Source organism: Dendrobates tinctorius, unplaced genomic scaffold, assembly GCF_039654945.1.
Source record: "Dendrobates tinctorius isolate UK_male_01 unplaced genomic scaffold, ASM3965494v1 ptg000019l, whole genome shotgun sequence".
NCBI lineage: Eukaryota > Metazoa > Chordata > Amphibia > Anura > Dendrobatidae > Dendrobates > Dendrobates tinctorius.
The window spans coordinates 30,049,978-30,058,395 of NW_027361687.1; the positions used below are offsets into that span (position 1 = coordinate 30,049,978).

An 8,418-nucleotide genomic window follows, 5' to 3' on the forward strand; every position below is an offset into this window, starting at 1 on the left:
TTCATTAGCCCTAGCTGCAAAAAAAAGATTACACATTTGACCAATTTTTATTTAGTCACTCCTGGTTGGATTGTTTACTTTCTTGTCACCATAGTTGATCTCAGGAATGACAGGGCCTCAGAATACTTATAGCGGCTCCTGCGTCCTCTTGATCCGCTGGGAGCCTGCATCTCTTTGTTGAACTCCTTCTTGAAGCGATCCCGCATTGACCGTCACCGCAACTGAACTCTTTCCCCTGAAAATTGAAAACACAAAATGATTAGGATCAAGCACAATACATCCGGAAACATTACTGAAATGTGAATACTTACGCTGTTCTTTCTGTGCCCGAGAATGGAGTTCCTCCCAGTTAGATACCACAGCATGGCACACTTCCTCCCAGAGTCGTCTAGTAACACTAGCATCTGCATGGAAGCGGTCCGCCATATTCCAGAGCGGCTCACGATCTCTCACCATATCAATTAAGAGGTCCACATCAATAGCCACATCCTCACTGTCGGAATCGTGAGCACGCTGTGAAGCCTGTTTAAAGACAAAAAAGGTAAACATAACAATCACAGCATTAAGTACGAACCTTATAAAAGTTGTAAAAAAAAATTCTTACTCTATGGCGACCGCCCCGGCGTGGTTGCCGACGACTCTGGGAGGCACTTTGAGGAACTCTCGGACGAGCCACAGATTCAGAAGCCTATAATGAAAAAAAAAGAAGAAAAGGAAAATTAAATGCTGTTATGTTGATCTTGTTTTTAGGTACAGTGATGTGTAAGAACATGTTTTAGTGCAATTAATGCAAAGATACTTACATGCGGGGAGCCCACTCCAGGCATTTCTCCGCTACGTCCGTCTCCTTCTGAGAGACCCTCTGGTTCAGCTTCCTATTAAACAAGAATGCATATATAGGGTTATGTGTACCAAGAATGTTCTGGCAAAAAAAAAAAAAAAAAACCTCATTTCGCTGGCGATGTGAGGGAGGGCTCCCAGAAGAAGACATGTCTGGCTGAAATTCTGTAATGAAAACAATTGTTACCTACAACACTAACCATATTCAAAGCTTTCAGGCCTGTATACTTACAATATGGGTTGCAAATTAGGATTTTGCAGTAGTGTCCTGGGCAAGTTCCTGCATGAAAAAAGCACGATGTAGTTTAGATTTGTGTTGTGTGCAACATTTATTTTTACAATCAAACAAAACAACAAACCATCGCAAAATTACTATGTATATACTCGTGTATAAGCAGCAACGGCCCAAAAATTGGGAACACATAAGCCCAGTGTGTAAGCCATACACTATGGCCCCATATGTTGTTCCATAGAATATGCCCCCATATGATGCCAAAAAAAAAAAACCTATTGTGGGTCCATCGCCCCTGTCTGCCACTTCTTGTGTCAGTGACTGTTCATCCAGCAGAGGGGGACACGCACTTATCACATCAACGCACCCACTGAGGATGCAGCAGAGACCGCAGTGAGCAGCAATGGACCCAGGAAAGGTGGATATCACTATGCTTGCAACGCACAGATTCAGGAATGGTAACGTTACCACTGAAGACAGGAAGGGAGACAGTGGAGAAGCGAGCAAGGCTACAGATATGACAGCAGGATGATCTGTGACACCCCTGCTCCCCCTCTGACCCACAGGGAGATGACCCGTGTATAAGCCAAGAGGGGGACTTTTAGCCCCAAAAATGGGCGTAACATCTTGGCGTATACACGAGTATATACAGTACCTCCCCCTACAGTATTTACACATAAATACACACACCCACCCACGCAAACTACTTCACACTGTCCTTCATAATTAAAATCCCTCCCCACACTGATGACCACACCTGAAACTTTTTAAAAACAATAGTACAATGTATGAACAACATACATGTGTGTGTGTGTATATATACATATACATGCTGGGCAGGCAGCAGCAGGTACAGCATGGGACTCCAGCGTGGTGGCTAGCAGTGACAGCAGTGATGGGGGTTCTGCGGCAAAGGGTTCCAGTGGCGGTTGTGGGGGTCATGGTGGTGACAAGTTTAGCTGGAAAGGCGGCAAGACACAGTCGCTGGCTGTGACGGGGATGGGTGCGCAGGCATCGGCAGTCACACAGACAAAACGAAAACCTATGCTTGCAAGAAAATTTTTATACTCACACTCAAACTCCTGCTCGCAGGAGGTCCAATAGTGGATGGCTGTCAAAAATCCAGTTGGTTGCTGGATGTCTGGCTGGCTGGTGTATATGTGGCAGAATCCAGTGGCTGTGTGTGTCTCCAGTAGCTCTTTCTCCTCTCCAGTTGGTTGCTGGATGTCTGGCTGGCTGGTGTATATGTGGCAGAATCCAGTGGCTGTGTGTGCCTCCAGTAGCTCTTTCTCCTCTGCATTCAGGGTGATGAATGCCCTCTCTCTACCTTTCTTATAGGGTGGGTGGAGATTGGCAGGTGTTTTTCCCCAAATTTGATACTTTTTGGAGCATGCTCAGTGCAAAAACCGGATACCGCCGGATCCGGCGGCCATAGACTACCATTATAAAAAAAAAACGCATGTCGCCGGATCCAGGGTCATCCGGTTTTTTACCGCAGACAAAAAACATTACATGTAACGTTTTTTCCAGACGCCGGACCGGCTGTTTTTGCCGGATCCAGCAAAAACCGGATACGCCGCATAGGCATCCGGCGCAATGCGGCATTAATGAAACTCTATGGGGAAAAAAACGGATCCGGTGGCAACAGGCGCCGGATCCGGTTTTTACACTTTTCGCCGCATCGCACCTGATGCACAAAAACTGATGTGTGAAAGTAGCCTTACTCTGATCTGCTCCTTATCCACATTTTCCACGAAGACTTTTGTGGATTCAGGAGCAGCGTTGAATCTGATGGATTTGGACTTTGCTAAAAGTTGTGATTTTTCCATGACGCCTTTGCGGACGCCTATTCCGTTCAGGGGTATTGATGCTACTCCTCTGGCGGAGAATAAACCTCAGTTTTGGACCCAGGTGACGATGCGGGTTGCCCCAGACCACCAAGAAAATTGTAAATTTTTGGTGCTGCATATTCTGCATGATACTATTGTTCTGGGTTTTCCTTGGTTGCAAACTTATAATCCAGTTTTGGATTGGAAATCTGGGTCTGTGGTGAGTTGGGGTTGTCAGTGTGGTCTTAGAGACGCTCCTGTTTTCTCCAAATCTCCTCAGTCTCACGATATTCCTGATTATCTAGGCGATTTTTCTGATGTATTTAGTGAGAGCAAGTCTGCATCTTTGCCTCCTCATAGGAGTTATGACTGTGCAATTGAGTTGATGCCTGAGTGTAAATTTCCCAAGGCTCGGCATTTCAACTTATCAGTACCCGAACATGATGCTATGCGATCCTATATTAAGGAGCCATTGGAGAAGGGTCATATTAGACCATCCTCGTTACCTTTAGGTGCTGTTTTTTTTTTTGTTGGCAAGAAAGATGGTTCATTAAGACCGTGTATTGATTATCGTTCCCTTAACAAGATGACGGTTAAATATCAGTACCCATTACTAGAGTTGAGCGAAACGGGTCGAAAAAATTCAAAAGTCGCCGACTTTTGGCAAAGTCGGGTTTCATGAAACGAAACCCGACCCTAGGATGAGGTCGGCCACGAGGTCGGCGACTTACGCGCCAAAGTCGCGTTTCAAAAGTTTGTTTTGCGCTCTTTTTCAGCCAATCAGGATCCACGGACACTGTGGGCAACGTGATGACATAGGCACGCGTCACCACCATCTTTCAGAAGGGCATGCAAGTGATTGGCTTGCTTTGGTGGGCGTCACAGGGGGTATAAAAGGGCGTGCACGCCGACCGCCATCTTACTTCTGCCGATCTCAGTATAGGGAGAGGTTGCTGCTGATTCTGTAGGGAGAGCGTTAGGCAGGGAAGAAGACCAAAAAACTGCTTCTGCTGCTAGCGATTTGGCCTGCACAACACACCAGTCACTGTGTGTGCAGTGCAAGGGGAGGCTATATAGTGGTGTATCAGTGGTGTTGGTTGTTGGGCTGCCTTCTAAGGCTTCCTGACAGGCTGGCATTGCTGTTTACCCACTGCTCCGCAAACTGCTTTTTTAAAAGCAATCCAATCTCCCTTATCCACTAGTCACTTTGGTCACAGCTGTGCCATCGAGCCTGTCACATAGCGCTCAGATATTCATTGGGCCTCAAACTGCTTTTTTAAAAGCAATCCCAATTTTTTTTTTTTGTCCTGCTGAGAAGAAAAAAAAACTGCTTCTGCTGCTGATAGCAATTTGGCCTGCACAACACACCAGTCACTGTGTGTGCAGTGCAAGGGGAGGCTATATTGTGGTGTATCAGTGGTGTTGGTTGTTGGGCTGCCTTTTAAGGCTTCCTGACAGGCTGGCATTGCTGTTTACCCACTGCTCCGCAAACTGCTTTTTTAAAAGCAATCCAATCTCCCTTATCCTCTAGTCACTTAGGTCACAGCTGTGCCATCGAGCCTGTCACATAGCGCTCAGATATCAGTGGGCCTCACACAATCCAAAAGTGTCCAGTGTCCAAAAGTGTGTGCAGAGATTCAAAATCTCACTTATCCTCTAGTCACTTAGGTCACAGCTGTGCCATCGAGCCTGTCACATAGCGCTCAGATATCAGTGGGCCTCACACAATCCAAAAGTGTCCAGTGTCCAAAAGTGTGTGCAGAGATTCAAAATCTCACTTATCCTCTAGTCACTTAGGTCACAGCTGTGCCATCGAGCCTGTCACATAGCGCTCAGATATTCATTGGGCCTCACACAATCCAAAAGTGTCCAGTGTCCAAAAGTGTGTGCAGAGATTCAAAATCTCACTTATCCTCTAGTCACTTAGGTCACAGCTGTGCCATCGAACCTGTCACATAGCGCTCAGATATTCATTGGGCCTCACACAATCCAAAAGTGTCCAGTGTCCAAAAGTGTGTGCAGAGATTCAAAATCTCACTTATCCTCTAGTCACTTAGGTCACAGCTGTGCCATCGAGCCTGTCACATAGCGCTCAGATATTCATTGGGCCTCACACAATCCAAAAGTGTCCAGTGTCCAAAAGTGTGTGCAGAGATTCAAAATCTCACTTATCCTCTAGTCACTTAGGTCACAGCTGTGCCATCGAGCCTGTCACATAGCGCTCAGATATTCATTGGGCCTCACACAATCCAAAAGTGTCCAGTGTCCAAAAGTGTGTGCAGGGATTCAAAATCTCACTTATCCTCTAGTCACTTAGGTCAAAGCTGTGCCATCGAGCCTGTCACATAGCGCTCAGATATTCATTGGGCCTCACACAATCCAAAAGTGTCCAGTGTCCAAAAGTGTGTGCAGAGATTCAAAATCTCACTTATCCTCTAGTCACTTAGGTCACAGCTGTGCCATCGAGCCTGTCACATAGCGCTCAGATATTCATTGGGCCTCACACAATCCAAAAGTGTCCAGTGTCCAAAAGTGTGTGCAGAGATTCAAAATCTCCCCTGTCCTATAGACACCTTGTACCTTGTTTTACATACTATATAGTTTGTTGGATTTTGTCTACATTTCTACCAAAAATGAGGAAGGCTGGTGGAAGAGGCCGTGGAATTGGGCGGGGGTTGGCAGCTGGTAATGATGATGTTGGTGGTGGATCTGATGGTAGTGGCAAGAGCAAAATAGGACCGAATGCAGGAGGTGTTGAGCCTGCATCATCGTCTGGCTACATAAGGCCTCGAACGCTTAGTTTTCTAGGAGTTGGCAAACCGCTTTTAAAGCCAGAGCATCAGGAAAAAGTTTTGTCTTACATTGCTGACTCAGCCTCCAGCTCTATCGCCTCCTCTTCTTCAGTTGTAAAAAGTAAAAGCACTGAGTCATCATTGGAGGCTCATGTTCATGAACCACACCTTTCCTTGTGTCCTTCACCCCAACCAAGATTGAAGGATGACGCAGGCCATACTACTGATTACTCCATGGAGCTGTTTTCACATACCATGCCTGGATTATCAAGTCAAATGGTGAATTACCCAGGCCAAGATGAATCTGACATGGAGTGCACTGATGCACAGCCGCTGATGGATGATTCTGCTGGTACATTCACTCAGAGCACTACATTGTCCTCGCAGTGTACAGAGCCAGATTCTGACCCTGATGAGACTCAGGTGCCCCTTCCCGCACACTATACCACCATACACGGTGACACAGAGGAAGGTGCACATGACATAGAAGAGGAGGTGATGGATGACCCAGTTGTTGACCCAGATTGGCATCCATTGGGGGAAGAGGGTGCTGCTTCCAATAGCTCAGATGAGGAGCATCCACAGCAGACATCGACATCGCAACAGCTGTTATCTGGCAGGCCCGGAGCACTCCAAAGACAGGTTCCAAACATCAAAAGAGTTGCTGGACAGCTTGTCCAGAGGGTCAAAAGATCACAGCGTGCTAGGCCGCAAAATGTCTACCAAAGTAGGAAGAGTGCAGTGTGGCACTTTTTTGAACAAAATCCTCATGATCAGGCCAAGGTTATCTGTAAGAAGTGCGCAAAGACCTTTAGCCGAGGGAAAAATCTGAAAAATTTGAATACCAGTTGCATGCTTAGACATTTAACCAGCATGCACTTGCAAGCGTGGACACAACACCAAACCTCAAGTGCCACATGTGCAACTGATCACAACGAAGGTAGTCATCAACGCTACATTGTTTCCCCCACTGTAAGCCCACCGGTTAGCACAGCAGCAAATGTTGAGGTGTCGTTGCAAGGCCACAGCAGTCAGGGAATCCCACTGTTATATCAACGAAAGACTGATTCTAGGCCATCAGAAAGAACACCAACTCCATCACCATCATCAACCCTCTCTCAGTCCGCCCTGTCCACCGCTACTTCCACCATATGCAGCTCTCAAGTCCAGCTCACCCTCCCAGACACTATGAGTAGGTCAAGAAAGTACTCAGTCTCTCATCCGCGTATACTGGGTTTGAACGCCCACATTGCCAAACTAATCTCGTTTGAGATGATGCCCTTTCGGTTGGTGGAAAGCACAGCTTTCCGCGAACTCATGGCCTATGCAGTACCACGCTATGACCTACCCAGTCGCCACTTCTTCTCTCGCAAAGCCATCCCAGCCCTCCACCATCATGTGAAAGACCGCATTGTCCATGCACTCAAGCAGTCAGTGAGCGGAAAGGTGCACCTCACAACTGATGCATGGTCCAGTCGGCATGGTCAGGGCCGTTATGTGTCCATCACTGCGCACTGGGTTAATGTGGTGGATGCAGGGTCCACAGGGGACAGCGGTGGTGGGACAGTGCTGCCTAGCCCACGGTATAGGAAACAGTTGGCTGTAGGCGTTCCACCCTCCTCCTCCTCCTCCAGAAGCGAAAGCTCGTCCACAGAGCGCAGTCGTACGAGCACTCCATCTGCAGCTGCCGCTATTGCACACGATGTGTCCCCCTATCGAGCAGCTAGTGGAAAGCGTCAGCAGGCTGTGTTGCAGATGATGTGTTTGGGCGACAGACATACCGCCGAGATGCTGGCCGAGTACTTGAAGCGACAAACTGAGTCATGGCTGGGCAGTGTACATCTTGAGGCAGGCAAGGTAGTTAGTGATAACGGCCGTAATTTTGTGGCAGCCATAGCCCTTTCAAAACTCAGCCACATACCTTGCTTGGCTCACACCTTGAACCTGGTGGTGCAGTGCTTCCTCAAAAATTATCCGGAGTTAACAGCCCTGCTCCAGAAGGTGCGAAGACTGTGCGCGCACATCCGCCGGTCACCTGTACACTCCGTTCGTATGCAGAAGCTGCAGCGATTGCTCCACCTTCCCAACCACCGCCTCATTATCGACATTGCAACAAGGTGGAACTCCACCCTGCACATGGTGGAGCGGCTGTGCGAGCAGAGGCAGGCCATAATGCATTTGTGGGAGGATACACGGCCAGGCACTTTGAGAGCAGACATGGAGTTGACAGGTGTGCAGTGGTCGAAGCTGAAAGACCTCTGTAAAGTCCTTCAGTGTTTTGAGGAATGCACACGGCTGGTAAGCGCAGACGACGCCATCCTAAGCATGAGCATCCCACTTATGCGTCTGCTCATGCAAACTTTGACGCACCTTAAGGAGCAGGCGTCTGCAGCCAATGTTGATGAGGAGGAAGAGGAGGAGGGAATCCTTGATGACATTCAGCCATTGTCTGCTCAGGGACCTCTCCTGGACGAGGTGGAGGAAGAAGAGGAGGAGGAGGATGATGATGGGGATGATTACTTAGGGGAGAAGGATGCATCTCGTGGGGCAAGTGAAAATGTTGGCGTGGCAAGGTCTGGTACAGGGTTTGTGCGTGACTGGAGGGATGTGGATTTGACAGAAAGTGCTCCTCCAACCAGCACTCGCAGTGCATCATTGACACCGGGAACATTGGCCCACATGTCAGATTATGCCTTGCGGATCCTAAAAAGGGACCCCCGCATTG

At 48.0% G+C, this 8,418-nt stretch overlaps 1 long non-coding RNA gene across 1 annotated transcript; it reads right to left on the reverse strand.

Moving 5' to 3' along the window:
* Positions 1–219: 219 nt before the first annotated feature.
* LOC141082689 (uncharacterized) lies at positions 220–939 on the reverse strand. Its single transcript, XR_012230550.1, has 3 exons — positions 804–939; positions 605–688; positions 220–522 (listed from the first exon to the last, which is right to left on the reverse strand). It is a non-coding gene; the product is annotated as an uncharacterized lncRNA (long non-coding RNA).
* Between the last annotated feature and the right edge of the window lie 7,479 nt (positions 940–8,418).